The sequence below is a fragment of the Pogonomyrmex barbatus genome, unplaced genomic scaffold, assembly GCF_055798465.1.
Source record: "Pogonomyrmex barbatus isolate J1 unplaced genomic scaffold, ASM5579846v1 scaffold22, whole genome shotgun sequence".
NCBI lineage: Eukaryota > Metazoa > Arthropoda > Insecta > Hymenoptera > Formicidae > Pogonomyrmex > Pogonomyrmex barbatus.
In genome coordinates this window covers 2,696,662-2,712,663 of record NW_028297119.1, presented here as the reverse complement: position 1 = coordinate 2,712,663, position 16,002 = coordinate 2,696,662, and the positions used below count along the sequence as shown (strand labels likewise).

Here is a 16,002-nt window from a genome sequence, read left to right as displayed (position 1 = left end):
TAACCGCGTGCAGGCAATTATCGTCTCTTTCGAGTCGCCGCAAACTTCCGAGATTTTTCCGAGAAGGACATATATGTATTGTAAATTTGAGAGCTGCGTTGAAAATAACGTTTGCATCCTGCTGAGGACTTACGCCCCGAATATATCGATTACGTAGAATTGTTTTGTTTTTTTTATAGGGATAAAATTGTAGCTGTGTATATGAGGCTGTGGATGAGATGATACAAATATTTTGACGTAACAGCTGCAAAAAGAGTTTCATATCGCAAATATTTCAGGCAAATGTTTTAAACTAAATATTGAAACAGTTATATTTTTCATAAATCCCTTTTATCCTGATGATATGTAAAAATCGTAAAAATATGTAACGAAGGATACGGCAGAGGGAAGAAATCTCGCGATCGATGCTTTTACAGTAATTGTATTAGTAAGTGCGCTTGGAAAATGTAATATCTTTTAATCATTACCCTAATACCTTTGAGCACCTAGACCAGTTTTAAATTCCATTCTAATTGTCAATTAAGCGGATTTTGGATTAATGCGCGTATCTCTGCGCGCGATATTATCCACCAATGTGCACGCGGTTACAGGATGACGTGAAATTTGCGCGGGAGAAAAAGATACGAGATAATCTCTCGCCGAGGGAGATTCGCACGAGAGACGGGCATACGGATATTTTTGCAATGAATATCCGTTAAAAGCGAGGAGTTAGGTTTGCGCGTAAAAAAAAAAAAAAAAAAAAAGGGGGGGAAGCCGCATCGAGATAACTCGCAGATAAAACGGACATCCAATTTTCGTCATAAATCGTTCGCCGCCGCAGATGCGCATCATAATTCGCGGGGTAATTGATGCGCGTGATTATCCCGGCCCCGCGTACGCTCAAGGAATGCCTATTCTAGATAGAGTACTCAGGCTTTGCCGGCGTGCGTTTTTCAAAATTGCCCCTACTGCGTTGCGATTATGGCCGGTAGTTTGCGGTTTGCCGGAGGACGTCGCTCGACGATCGACGATAAGCGATCCTTCTTTTTTTTTAGCGCAAAGCGACGCGCCGCGCCGGCTCGTTTTCTTGTCTTGCTTTGGATTCTCAGGACCGGCGCGATAACGGCGCGATATAACTGAAATCGGTAAGTGACAGAAAATCGATGCGTGATTTGGCAGTTTTTTGATCCAAGTATACATATATAGTAAGATGAAAGTATACTTACATACATACATTCGTACACACACACACACACACACACACACACACACACACACACACACACACACACACACACACACACACACACACACACACACACACACACACACACACACACACACACACACACACACATATATATATATAGTAAAGAAGCGTTGTATGAAATATTTTTAGAAAATTTTTATTTTCAAATTTATGTGGCTTTATATCTTATCATTGATTAATCTTATCTTATGATTTGTATCTTATAATATTCTTGTGTATAGTCTATGTGTAAATTGTCCGTGATACGCATAATCTAAACAAGTATTTCTTATTATTTATATTTACATTACTATTTATATTTACAGTATTCAGTAATTTTTAAAAAATCTTTTGCTCAATGTTATATATGTTTTATATGTATTTTGTAAATAATATTTTATAAACATCAATGTTTATAACACTTCTATCTCGATGTTGAAAAGAATGTGCATGTGTTTTTCTATTATTTGATTCTGATACGCACAATAATTTTGGAGTGATTTTTTTTATTTATACAATTATTTCAACAATGCTTTTTTATTTGGATAGTTTTCACCTTGTAGCGCTCTCTTATTTTTTTTAAATATTAAACGAAAGTTACGCTCGCAGGTGCAGATGGTATGTAGAGGTTAAATAAATATGACGTCCGTTTGATTGATAAACCATAGCTTCTATGGTGAGATACATCGGTCAATAAAACAGGACTATTTGCAGTACATATCAAAGCTTCCCAGAGCGCATATTGACGATTATCTTTATCGAAAAAGCAACGACACTATTGACAGAGAGCAAAAATTTCGTAAATACTAACGCATCAATATTTGTATACATTGATCCAGAGTGACGAATCGCCTTGCGTTTTAAATTTGTCTCTACGTTTTATTTGTATTAGTTTTTTATTTTGATATTTAGTTTTCGTATGATTGGGCACATATATATTTTTAAAACAAAAACGTTTCGGATTTTTTCCTGGAACCGCAACATTTTGTTTATCCAAAAAGAAAAATTCTCTGCAGTGTACGAATAGAATCTATAAAGTAAAGTTTAACGCTGTGATATAAGAGAGATATAATTCCTTAAATCTTTCAAAAAAGTGTTAAATTACATCACGATGTAATACATAAAATATTTTATAGAATATTTTATTTCTGTCCCTGAAAAAAAAAACGATATTTTGGATATCATCTGCAATTATGACATTTAAAAATGTGCAATATGCATAAAACCATACTTGTCTCTTTTTTCTAGACATTATCTCCAATGCTTGTACATACTTCTCATGTTCGCCATAACACTTATCGCGGGTGGAACGCTCGCAATTACCGCAGCGCATGGCGTTTATCGCGAATGAACAACGTCTCGAATTATCAACGCTGTAAGGTCGCACATCGACGAACCTCACATAAGCATGAGGAGTCGGCGCGCTGTAGAAAAAAAAAGGGTGGTCACGTGGCCCTCGTCTACGCAATGCGGTAGAAGAGACCGAGAGGCCGCAGACCGCAGACCGCGGCAAAAGCCGCGGTCGTGTCGAGCGAGCGGTCGGTCCTCTCGTAGGAAAGTTCGGCTCGGGAAATTGCAGCGGGTTCCGCCTTTGGAAGAAGAAGTCAGCTTCGGCATCATGAGACGGCAGGCACAATGGACCGTGCGATCCGATCGCCACCAATATTTTGACAATGCACCGGCTATTGACTAGGGACTGGGGTGCCGCGAGAGATACGCGCAGCCACCGTGGAATCCTCCCGAGGGGTTACGCGGTTCCCGTAATAGCATTGGTGATGCCCCGTGTTGAAGGGAACGTCGCGTCGCGCTACTCGAATGAAAGCAACCGCACGGCGGAGGGTCGACCGCCACGGCAACACAACGCGTCGGTGTTGGTAGCGGTTTTATTGTCCGAAATCCACAAAGTATCAGCTCAATACGAAAATGCAATCTGGCAAATGTCTCCTGGCCAACTGCACCTCCGGTCTGACACCTAAGGCGACCATCTTCTTCCTACCTACCGTACCTACCTACCTACCTACCTATCTACCTTTCTACCCACCTACCTACCTACCTGGCCACAATACCTTGTTGCCGTTGTTTATGTAATCCTATTATTCCGTATTGTGCCGTTCAAGAAACATTCCCAGGGATGCTCATTCCGTCGGTACAGTGGTGGAGATGACAGCTTTCTCCGTTTTGCTAATAGGATTGCGGATTACGTAACCACGCAATTAACACATTTTTAAAATTGAATTTAATATTTCTCGAGTATTTCATATTTTCAAAATGAGAAACCACTGTAGAGAGATAGATGTTAAATTTATTTATTACATTATGATTGTTTCGTGTTTATCAACTTGATATTTCTAAAACAACATTTTTAATTAATATTTTATTTGTGAGTCATTAAAATTATGATAATTTTATTCAATATTGATTTTTATACAATTTTTAATCGCTTGGCACAGTAGCAGAATCACGAAACGCTATACAGTCTAGATTTCTAGTTGAAAAGGCGAATCTTTACATTTCGTGAAATATGTGAATAATAGAGAATTATGGGTTTCTCGCCAGTCGAGTGGGGAGACGCAAGCTTGAGAAACTCTGACCGCACGGAGTCAGGTATGTTAGGAAAATATATAAATGGGTTCCCCACAAAACGGAGAGAAGTCTGGCGGTTGACAGGCAGCGGGGTGCACGATGCTTCATTGTTAGCTCATTGTTGGTGATTTCTCCTTCCTTTATGCACACGTATCTGGCTATCTCTCCTCCGACGACTCGGTCTCCAAATCACCGAAGACATCGCGCGGCAAAGGGGAACGATGTTGAATTTAGCATTCATTGTGAACCACTACGGAACTGGACATCCCCACTGCGATAGAAATACTCGCAATGTAAAAAAAAAAAAAAAAAAAAAACTATATAAGCCTGGAAGAAACGCGACACCTACAACTTAAGAAAAAAGAGATAGAAAAAGAAAACCCTTCCGCTTTTCAATGCGTCGTCTTGCGGTGGCGTGCAACGGTGTCTGCAACGAATCGATTAGTTGTCTGTCCGAGAAAGAGATAGTAGCTTCATTGCGTAAAACGTCCCACTGAGTTACAATCAAAATCATCCCTTAATTCGAATTGATTATACCGAGGAATCGAGAAAGAGAATTTATATCGTGGGAATCTAATTATGAAACCGGATCCGTGCGAGTCGGAGATTGTACCGATAGTAAAAGTCGAGATGGTCAACCAAGATATCTATGATAGGATTTTCGGAAGCTCCAATCTAAATCCGTAGAAAAGTCTTTACGACTTATTTCTCGTCAAAAAGCAACTGGACAGTTTTTTCATTCGTATTTAAGTAATAGGATTAAGTTTGAGAGAAGAATAAAAAATTTGTTACTCTGCAGAAATCTATGTAGTAGACAAATTTAAATAGTATGTAAAAATACTAATAAAAAAAAAATATTAAAGCATTAAAAGATAAATATTAATACAAAAGGATGTGGATAATATCGATCCGTCGAAAATAGTTTGAATAAAACGATCAATATTCAACCGGAAATAAAAAGATTAATTTACGAGGGACCTTGGGAGTCTCGAAGAGGAGCGCCGAATGAGGAAGGATTCCTCGGTTACGGAAAGATCTCCCGCGATAAAAAAAGCCCCCTGAATCATTCGATAATTCATCGACGGCTGATTCCCGCAAGTGCTCATTACGGCTCGCGAGATTGTACGCGGGCCTCTATCGAGCTTCACGATAAAGCTTAGTCCCGCGCACGGCGTCGTGCTGGATCGCGTGCAATTTCAACGTAGCGAGGGTAAGTAATATGTCGTTGATTACAGGCTGCCACGCGCCTTACGTCTGTCTTTCGATCGAATGTAAATAATAACGAGTGCTTCCCACGGGAGTATGCAGTTCTGGCCGATAGCGGTGGAATCCCGCGGATTCTCTCTCTCTCTCTCTCTCTCTCTCTCTCTCTCTCTCTCTCTCTCTCTCTCGCTCTCGATAGGAATTTGAATTTCATGAAAGCCAGGCCCTCGGCGATATTTAGAGACATTCGCGATCCCTCTAGTCGACGAAGCGTATCTCAGTTCTCTAGGAGGAGGTTGCTCATTGGAGTGATTTAATCCGTTACTTTACTTACAAAGTCAGATCTCCCAAAGCTCTTCTCCGTATAATAATGCCAATATCAAACATCCTTTATTTCCTTTTATTACGGTATAGCTTGAAAACCATGATTACTTAATTCGCCTTCTACATTTATTTGAATAGATATTTGAATAGATTTACTTACTATCCACGAGACTTGCATTTATTTTAGAAAAATAATGTATAATGTATCTTGTTAATTTAATTTTTTTTTTTTTTCAATGCCATCTCTCATTCAACATCGTTCGTTAAGTAATACAGGGAAGAAAAATGGACGTAAAAATCAAACGGATAAAATTTGACGTAATGCGTCCCTGTGTGAAATCATCGATTCAATTTAGTGTATTCTATTTCGGTAGAGGCCCCGTCGGCAAAGGGTCCGACGAACGGAAACATTTGTTCGACGTTACGAAATCGGGCCCCGCGCTCAAAAGCTCGCGGTCGTTCGATGATGGCACACGTTCGCGGCGTACAATGCTCCTCATTCCATTCTCCTCGCCACGTATCCGTAGGCCCACCCAAAGGTCCCGTGCACCCGCAAGAACCGAAGCCGAAGCCGTCGTTTCTGTGTACAGGGATAAGATACGGTTGCCACGAGACTGTTACTTAAGACAGGGGACGAGCGTGAAAGTAAACAAAGTTATTCGCCGAAGAAAACCGAGAGATTTCGCCTACCCGGTCGATTAGCATGCTCGATTTTTAGAATCCAAGTGATAATAATAATAATAATAATAATAATAATAATAATAATAATAATAACGGTGACTTGTAATCGGCCTTATCCATGCATTATACGGGAGATGAATCACGAGGCCGAAGCAAAAATATCACGTATACGTTGATATACAACCTTTAATTAAGTTCCTGTCCTTCTCGCGAGATATCGAAGTAAAAAATTTCGCCAGATATGTTATGATCGATACGCTACGTCGAAGTCACGTCAGGTTACCGGGGTTAATTATCCGACAGGTACGCGCCGTGGAAGAGGATACCCGCCGTCATTGGGCCGTCAATACCGGTATCCTCCCAAATCTGGCTGGATAAAACATTTCCATGCGAATGGATTGTTAAGGATGCCGTTACGCCTCGACGATAAAAACCGGTTTCTCGAATCGCGAATCTAGCTATTCTCGCGGGGCTTCTCGCGAGCGGCGTGACTCGCCGTATTACTCGCTGATTCGGCTTAAATGCTGCCGGCCGATGCTGACTGACGGTGTTTTATCTGGCGTCCGATCTGACGTTTCTCAAACCCGTTTAGAATACCGAATTTCGACGTAGGACCACGGGCGTACTCGAGCATATAAATATTTCGTTTTCCCAAGCGAGGGGGTTATCGCCGGCTTGTTAATTTTAAAGCGTTTAATTTATTCCGTTGGTCGTCCCGATGCCGTTTTCGCCGACGAGCCGCGTGAAATAAAATGTCCGCTCGCCAGGCGTAAATTATCCTCTATTGGGCTCTTAACGCCAACGCCAATTTTTACAACGCGTCTCTATTTTGGCGCATAATTAAGGAATTAGTAGGATAAGATTAGTAGAGGCCGCGATGCGGCCGACATCGGCGACATTACAATGTCTCTATTTATAAATAATAACTCGCTTTTGCATTATTATTTATCGTAACTTCTTACAGCTTCTTCTAACGCGACGTAAAATTTACATCGTTGATTCAACAATTCACGAATGGAAAGAAATGTAGTATGGATTGTGTATAAGACACACAATGTACAATTTTTCAAAAAATTAAAAGAAGAAGAATTGAAGAAATATTAAAGAAATAAAGATCTAAGATTATATTTATAATGAAAAAATATAATGTAAAAAATATAAAAAAAATTAAAAAATAATTTGCTTCTGATCTTTGTAATTATTTACATTGTTCTGAGTGAAATTTAATTTGCTGATGTTTTTTTGCTATGTCTGTGTAAATTATGCTATTATAAAATGATCAATATGAATATTAGACTCAAGAAATTTGTGACTATCAAAATAATTATTGAGATTCTAAAGACCGGCAAACTTTTTTTCGGCTCAATAATATAGTGGAATGTGGATCGGGCATAGACACGAGTTAATTTAGGCCTACGAGGTAGACACGGGTCGAAAAATGTTAAAAACCACCGCAATCGATTGGGAAAGTATCCACGTAAAAGAAATTCGGAGTAAACTCGCAAACACATATCAGGTAAACGAGGGCAAACACGGTACGAAAATATTTCCACGGCAATTTATTCGCGGCACGTTATTCCGTAATGCACCTTTTTGCTCGATAAACATTCGGGATCGGTGTATAAACGCCGCGGCTTGAAATAAAACATACCATTTCGACAAATCTCCACCGTTAAACGAGACGCCGATCGTATTTTTCTACGTACGAAGGGGAGAATGTTACGTATAAACTGCATGTATAATAGTCGCGGGTACATACGCCCCGTAACCGCAGAAATGTCGAATATGCATATATAACGTGTGAGAGGAACCCCGTTCAAAGCTCGCATATTCAAGTAATGTATGACGTATTCGCGTACGCGCCCCAAACTGCATATAGAATATGCATATTCGCCCGCGCAATTTCGAGCTATATTACGTGCATATTTTTCCCTTCTTTTTTTTTTTTTTACATTTTTTGTGTAAACCTTTAACCGGTGATGCGCGGTCTCTCGCTATGTAATCTACAAACATTCGCGCACTCTTGTCCGCAACTTGCTTGATGAACTATCTTTGTTCGTGTATCGCGTTCGACATTTAAATGATATTCCATTTGAGCGAACGTCTAATCTTTTTTCCAATTCTTATAAAAAAAAAAAATATATACAAAATTGCGAGAAAAAAATCTATATAAATATTATCAGTTATTTATCTACATTTACCTATATTTACCTATCTAATTAAAAAGTGATAGAAAAAATCAATATGAATCAATATGAATTATACACTATCCCCTATTGATTGCTCGTGTTATATTTCACGTTTATTATTCTCTTTTAATAAGATTCGCTCTTCCGCAATTTCATACCATTTCATTGATATTCCTTCCTTACTTTTGCGTATTCGAATGCAGTTTCGGACGATCGATTTGTCATGGATCAGCATTCACGGTGTATCGACCATTCGCATTACGAGAAAAGTAAATCGGCGGCTAGTAGCCGGATAAATATTCCGCACCCCCGGAATTAACTATCGGTGGATGAGTTTAGGGGAGGTCATGGCGGTCGCTACGGCTGTTTGTTCTGCTTGGGAAATGACAGCTGACCCGCAATCCCAGTCCTCGGAACCGTTCTAGCGAGAGGGAGGAAATAGAGAGAAAGGGGCGAGAGACGGCCTCTCTCCGAGTCAATATAGCGCGACGCGAGGTTTCTTTTGCGTACACTCCTAGCTGCAGAAATGACTCGCATTTCGTTCGACAAAAGAAACGAATTCCCGAGTCGCGAAGGGGCCTTCAGTCGGCGCCTTAAAGTCCACAAAAATTGTTGTTCCACCCTCGACTTCCGTTTCGTTCGCGGAGTACATTTTCTGATATCCCCGCGGTGGGAGGAATTAATTCTGAAATTTTCAAATTGAGGGGGGCGAGGGACTCGGTGCACTTGGTCGAATTAAAGGATTCGAAATAAAAACTGCGCGTACAATGTTTCTAGACATTCTCTCCGCCGGGAGTAAAAACGTTACGGCGATATTTTTCCACGGCTGCTTCACGCAACGCATACGTTGAGTGCGCATAAGTCCGTTGAGTGTGCAAATAGCTGTTTCCACATGCAGACGGTGTTCCGAGATCGTGCTCGCAGTTAGGCTTTGTCTTTAGAATCCGAGGATTTTCCGTTGTATTGACAGATATCAAAGCACTGCTTTGATATTTGAGACATATGCTTTTTATTGTTTTGTTATAAAATTTGTTTTTCTTATGGCATTTATCATCCGTATGTATAACAATATATACATTAAATGTATACACATTTACACATTTTATACATAGGCTGTATTATATTTTTTATATTACAGGGAGAAGATTTATATGGAAATGTTTGTTTACAATTTTTTCTTTTACATAAATAAGAAAAGGAGCGCGCGAACTTGGCGTTATTTTTTTACCTTTTTTAAAAAGTAATTGTGTGTCATGATTCATAGTTTTACATAGAAACCTAATTAATATTAATGTTTTTTTCCTACAACATTTATTATTAGTAATTACTTCATTTATGTATAAATAGTTTTCGAATTTAAAATACGTACCAATTTGAAGCTAGTTACCAACAACAGACGTTAATTTTTGTTTCTTATTTCTCATTTCTTGACATTTTTTTCAAGAGAGACATTTGATATTACAAATGCCCGACATATCTAAATCAGAGGCGAGGATGAGCTAAAAACATTTTGGCGAAACGGCTGGGGTTCGAGGCTCGTTACGCGCGAGTTATCGGCGAAAATCGAAGTTATTTGACATGGCTACACGGGAAGAATCCAATTAGTATACGGCGCGCGCGTTCGCGGATTTATTTACCGCCGCATAAATCTCGACAGTTGTAATATTTCGGTCCTGTTCCACCTTTTTTTCTCTCCCTTCCCGAATGTTCTTGTCGACGATGTTATACGATATACGAATAGTTCTCGCGCGCGAAAGAGCGATTTTTTTCCTCTCTCTGACCAGAGAGAGAGAGAGAGAGAGAGAGAGAGAGAGAGAGAGAGAGAGAGAGAGAGAGAGAGAGAGAGAGAGAGAGAGAGAGAGAGAGAGAGAGGGAGGGGGGAGGGGGTCGGGAGACAACGATGCGCCACATATTGCACATAAATTTCGCACGCTTCGTCATAAAAAGTCCGTTGCGTCTCTGTGCATTATATCGCCATAACGGTGACCAAGCTGGGCGTGTCTCGCTTTTCTCTCTGTCCCGCTATTAGGCGGAAAATAAGATTCATTTTTTTCACAATGTGGCCGATGAAACGACGACGTAAGCGCGATTTTATACGGGACGAAGCGCCGAATGCGGACCGGATGAGTAAATAATCCAGACGGTTGTCTCAGGTGTTTTTTATTGCGGTACCAATCTTGCCCGGCCACGACGTCGATAATGGCCGATCGTCCTTGTCATCGTATCGACGACGCTCCCGAATCGACATTCTGTTAAACGATAATAAATACACGTGTTCCTCTCGGCATGAGAATGTATCGACCCGAGAGACGTTGCGAAAGATGATATAATAATAATAACGTATGCATGTTCGTCGGTTCTACGTGTGTATGAAGACGCAAATATTTGATAACGCGATATATATATACACATATATATATATACATATATATATATATAAAGGTAGAGCGAAAACCATGACAATTTTAGCACGAAATTTTAGCTAATTAAATGTGCACGAAGGCACACGGTCGGTGTTGGTCTCGTCAGAGCTGCTTTAATTCGGTCTCGCAATAATGAAACAGACTCTCCTTCAGATAATGTCTGCTCTCTGCGTATGCATTATACATGTCGCAGTCAATGATAAAGATTCGAGTATCGAAGAGAAACAATTTTTCTTTGTTAATTGAATAACTTAAATCAGTGACAAGTAAAAAGAAATAACGAAGATGCAGCCATCATAATTTCGACTTGTTACGCTAGATTTTTCGCAAACCTCATCAAATTTGCAAGAAGATAAACATTTTAGAAGGATAAGTTTAATATTTATGCATTAACGATATGATAATGTAATAACTGACAAACGTATTTTTTAAAATTTTACAAGAGGCACCCTCGCTTTCGTCGCCGCCGCAATATTATACCGTTGTGAAATTAAAATGCTAATACCGTAATTTCCGTGAGTTTATCAAGGATAAACGTCAGATAAGGCGAGGAAACGGAAGACGGAATGTATGACCGAGGCACGAAACTCCTCATTTAGAAGGTTATTTAACCCGCGAGGAGTACATCGATAATTGGACGGGAAGAAATACGAAGGGAGGAAATAACGTACGATATGGCCGCGCACACAAAAGCGAAGCTCATTTCATCTTCGAGGGTCGAAGCGCATCGGGCTTCTCCCAATCCCGCCACCACCAGCTGGATCGATCCAATCGATAGCCAACATTCGGAAGATCGAGCCGATCGATAACTGACTCCCGGGAAGCCGTCCTGCCACCTTTTTCTTCCACGGATCTCGCTGCATAGGATCATACGGAGACCCCGTTAGAATTTTTTCCGAGTGCTTACACTTAGTGCGGGAGAAGAGAATAGTGCGGGGGAAGACGCGATTGGTCCACGAGATTGCACCTTCCTAAATGAACCGTGCGTGCCACGGATTGCGTGAACCGCTCTCCTCTCCTCTCTTCCTTCCCCTCCCCCTCCGTCCTTTCGAGCAGCGCCTCATCGACTTTTTTCGGGATGCCACATGCCGCCGGATTTTCTAGATCGTAGTTGATAAGATAATAAAAGGCAAATGGAAAACAATCCGGCCGCGTGAGACTGCTGAATTTTATAATTAGCCGGCTGCCAGGTAGGATTACCGGTTTTTATGTCGCGAATACAATATTTGAAAAACTAACTGCATTGTGTGCGTGCGTGTTTGTTGTCTCTTCTTCCTTATAATTATGTAATTCGAGCTGAATTTAGAATGAGATATGTTGTAGAGTATTGTAATGCACTGCTGACCGAACGCGCGTATCATCGAAGTTCTTATCGTGAGCTTTTTTTGTGCGAAAATTTTGTAATATCCACGGGAATTTATGCTCCGTAACGTTTTATAGTAACATTTTAATCTGCCGCATGACGATGTCAGCTCCACGTATCGTCGGACACGTCATTGTGCTGTTGTGACGTTACAGTATTGACAAGCAATTACGTGGGCGTTTAACGTGGCTTATAGATTCTTCGGAGATTCTTCGGTAAAGCATTTTAAAAGAACCTCATATTAAATATTAAAAACTCTTATTATCAGTGTAGATTTTATTATAAAAAGAGACATGAAAAATCGAATGGCATAATATCCATTAATATTAATCGAGAGAGGATCATGTTATAAATTTGTCGTACATGCGTGCACATCTCAGATGTGTGATACCAGAGAATTCAGATTGGATTTTCTCAAATCTAATTTTATTTGTGACAATTTTTTTAATATTTGATATTAAATGTACACAATAAAAAACATTTTGTATTTGTGTTAAAATCGGTCCTTGTTAAAATTTTTGTGTTAAATAATTTACATATTTATTATGTAAATTTAATACATATCTACTATGTTAACTGACCTTAACAAATATAAAATGTAAAATTATTAAAATGATTTAAGAAATGTGTTAAAATAACACAATTCGTATGTATTTATTCAATATGTTAAAATTTACATAAAAAAAAATATTGGTTTTATTCTGTAACAGGAGTGGGGATGACTTGTTATTATTCTTTGTGTGGTTTCGGCACAGTCTCGAATTTTGACGCGTCTCGACACGTTATGTTGTCATAAAAATTAATTCTAACACACAATTAACTTCAAATTAAGATCAAGAGTACATTTCTTTTTTGTTGAAATATTAACGTAGTGTCGGTGTTACTATTTAACACATCCATATTATGTTAAATTAACACAAAATTTTGAGTGGACCGTTTGGGACGTGCGATTTATGTTAAATTCAACACATTTTTTCCAACAGTGTATGATAATTGATCTTTTATTGATCAAATACTTAAAAAAAAAAAAGGCGGAAAAAAAACGGAAAAGGAAACGAGCCTCGGATTGTTAAAACGTGACTAATATTGAGATTATGCATATCCCGAGGCACATGTATCACAATTTGTCCACGTGGATTATAGAAGAAACATTTAAACTCACACACGGTGCGCGGCGGCGTCGTTCGGATGTCGTCGTTTCTATGGAATTCGCTTGGTCCGTGGGACATCGCTGACAATATGCCTGTAATCAACTACTCGTTTGTCTCGTGTCAGACGATAATAAATGCTTCTCTATATCTCCCCGCGCCCACCCCTCGGCGCTGCCGCCGCTACCCTGGGTGGTCGGGGCCGCGCCGCAAACTTTTGTCGGACAATAAAATACCGAGCCACCGTAAACATGCAAATGAAAAGATTCGCGCCGGCTTTCGGCTAGATCCCGCGTTAGGCTGCGACTAATGGGCCCCCCCCTACTTCGTCATCCATATGAATTTATATCTGCCTCGGGAATAAGCCGCGCGCTGATACCTTCCGCTCGTTGGGAGCTTTCGCGGCCACGTAGCTTAAGCGGCGTTGGAGTTCGCTCCTCCCAGGGAGAAATAAAGGGGCCCTTTAATGTTTCATGAAACTTTGTAAAAATTGTATTTATGAGCCCCATAGATGTTGTTTAAAATTTCATCACGCGATCCTTATAAAAAAAAAGTATCCTCCACACGCGTGTCCAACGAGATTTGTGGATGGCTTTGCGAGGAACAAGGTGGAGCAACGCCGGTTGTCCCCGTTTTTATGTTTAACAAAAGAAGAGCGTTGAATACATTATGCATCGTCCCGCTTCCTGATTCATGAAAATTACTTCCGCCATTGCGTTCGACGAGCCATAAAGCATGCTGCTTTTCCAACACGCACGAGGATTGTCTTGGCTTTTTTCAAATTATGTATTTAGTTAAAAAGTATAATCAGGATTAAATGTAGGGGTATCTAAAAAGATACCGAGCACAAAAAGAAACTGATTAGAATGACAATAGAGAAGGAAAGAATTTTAAAACCCGAGTTCGCTTTCTTAGGCATATAAGGCAACTCGAGTATCGACTCGTTAGGGAATAGGACGCTTGTAGTTTGCATCGAATCATGTCGATTCGATTCATCGTCCGATAAGGATTTTTCTGACGACGAGACCGTGGTATTGTTCGGCTATTGGTACTTCTCTGGCGAATTTTCAATAATGTTTCTTTGAAATGTATAAAATATTTTTTCGGAGTATCTAATTTGCTTCCTTTGTTTTATTCAAATTATATTACAGATAAAGAAAAACAATAATATCGGATTTTCACACTTTTATAATCAAAGGCTTTAACATAGGAACTATCTTTAAAGAATCAAATATTAAATTTTTTTTATCGTTACACTGATATAAATATCCAATGTTTACCGAGCGTATCGTATTATTTGAGTTTTCAAGTATTTGTGTAAATTTGATTGGAAGTATTCAGTTTAATGAGGTCCTTGTTCTCCAACTATTTTAACAATCAGGACTTAAAATCGACGCGGGAAATTGGGATGTCTAATACAAATCGAAAGATAACATGTTCTCCAGTGTCATTTATACTTAATACCAAGTATAATTGATTTTTTATCTACGTCTATCAATATAAAAGCCCCTTTATTTTCAGTCGAAACAATCGCCATTCTCCCTTGTTTACCTTTTAGCATTCTCCATCAAATGGGATTCCAGCGGACCAACAATATCTCGTGTACTCACGGCATTATGATATATGCAATGAGTATGCTTCGTAATTCGGCCATTGGACAATACCAATAAAATACCAATAAAATCCATTTCTTCGTTTTCTTCGATCACGAGGCCGCATCGATCACGGCGGACTTGCGATGGCTGATTTGCGGAAATTGTTTCCTTCTCGCAGGATGACGTCTCGATTGGGCAATTCTCCAACGCAATCGTTTACCCCCCTCGTTTTTGATTTCGAATAAATAATGTATCGTACGATCTGGCAAGCCGTGGTAGAGATTACTTCTCCGTTGTCCCGCGTGAAAAAGAAGACTGCGGACATGTATCATCTAGACAGTAAAGGGGCGATACCGTTATCATACGGGGGAGAGATTCATAGAGAGAGATGCACGTACAAAATAGTACCATTACGAATAAATGACGCTTTTTTTCCCCGTAGTTGTAGTATCGAAGGGCCCGACAGCGCTCAGCGAAACGTTATTATCGTTATTATTCGAGAGGTCTCGCCCTCCGATCGTTCTCATTCTGCGGCAACGAAATCGAAACACTCGGCTCTTTTATTAACACACTCTTCCGATGCGGTTCTTTTTTATTTTTCCCTGCTAGAAGTACTGTAGTACCTCGAACTTTTTATTTCGTACGCCTATGTAAATAATATTGTTTCGACAACTTTTTTAAATTTTATTCTTAATTAACACCACAATAAATTTATTCGTTTTTTATCAAAATGCGGGGATAATAAAAAAATTTTTGCCTTTGTGAAAAATTGTTCCGCTCCAAAATTTATTTCACAAAAGGGGAACAAAGAGGGAAAACAAACGCACAACGATAATCGTACAAATGACTTTGATATTTCATAATTTAATTTTGCTTTATAACGATTGGACGCGGGCACGCGTATAATAAAAACTATGGTATAATATTCCCATATAATTTTGCTGGCGTAAAATGAATTGCCTTTGATGTGTGTCCCGCGTTCTTTGTTGGAATCGTTGTTCCCTTTAAATCAGCCGGCATATATAAATCCACACAATTTCTCGCGTCGCGTAATAACCTCGACGTGGTGCTATCAAGGAGGGCGGCTTTAAAGATTTTTGCCCAGGCACGGAAACTCACACACGCAAGGGGATCGGGTTTCCGAGCTATCTTATCCCTTTGCCGTTTCCGTCTCGTCGCGAGAGATCTTCGACGATCGCGCAGCCGGTTTCGCTCGCGTGACTCACCGCCGCACGCGGGGGTTGAAGCCGGGTTGAAGGTGGTCG

The 16,002-nt window shown here is 39.9% G+C and overlaps 1 long non-coding RNA gene across 1 annotated transcript in view; it reads left to right on the top strand.

The window, feature by feature from the left end:
* The window catches only part of LOC112552858 (uncharacterized), a 150,853-nt gene that overhangs the window by 130,219 nt on the left and 4,632 nt on the right, over positions 1-16,002 (top strand). The window lies entirely within an intron of this gene.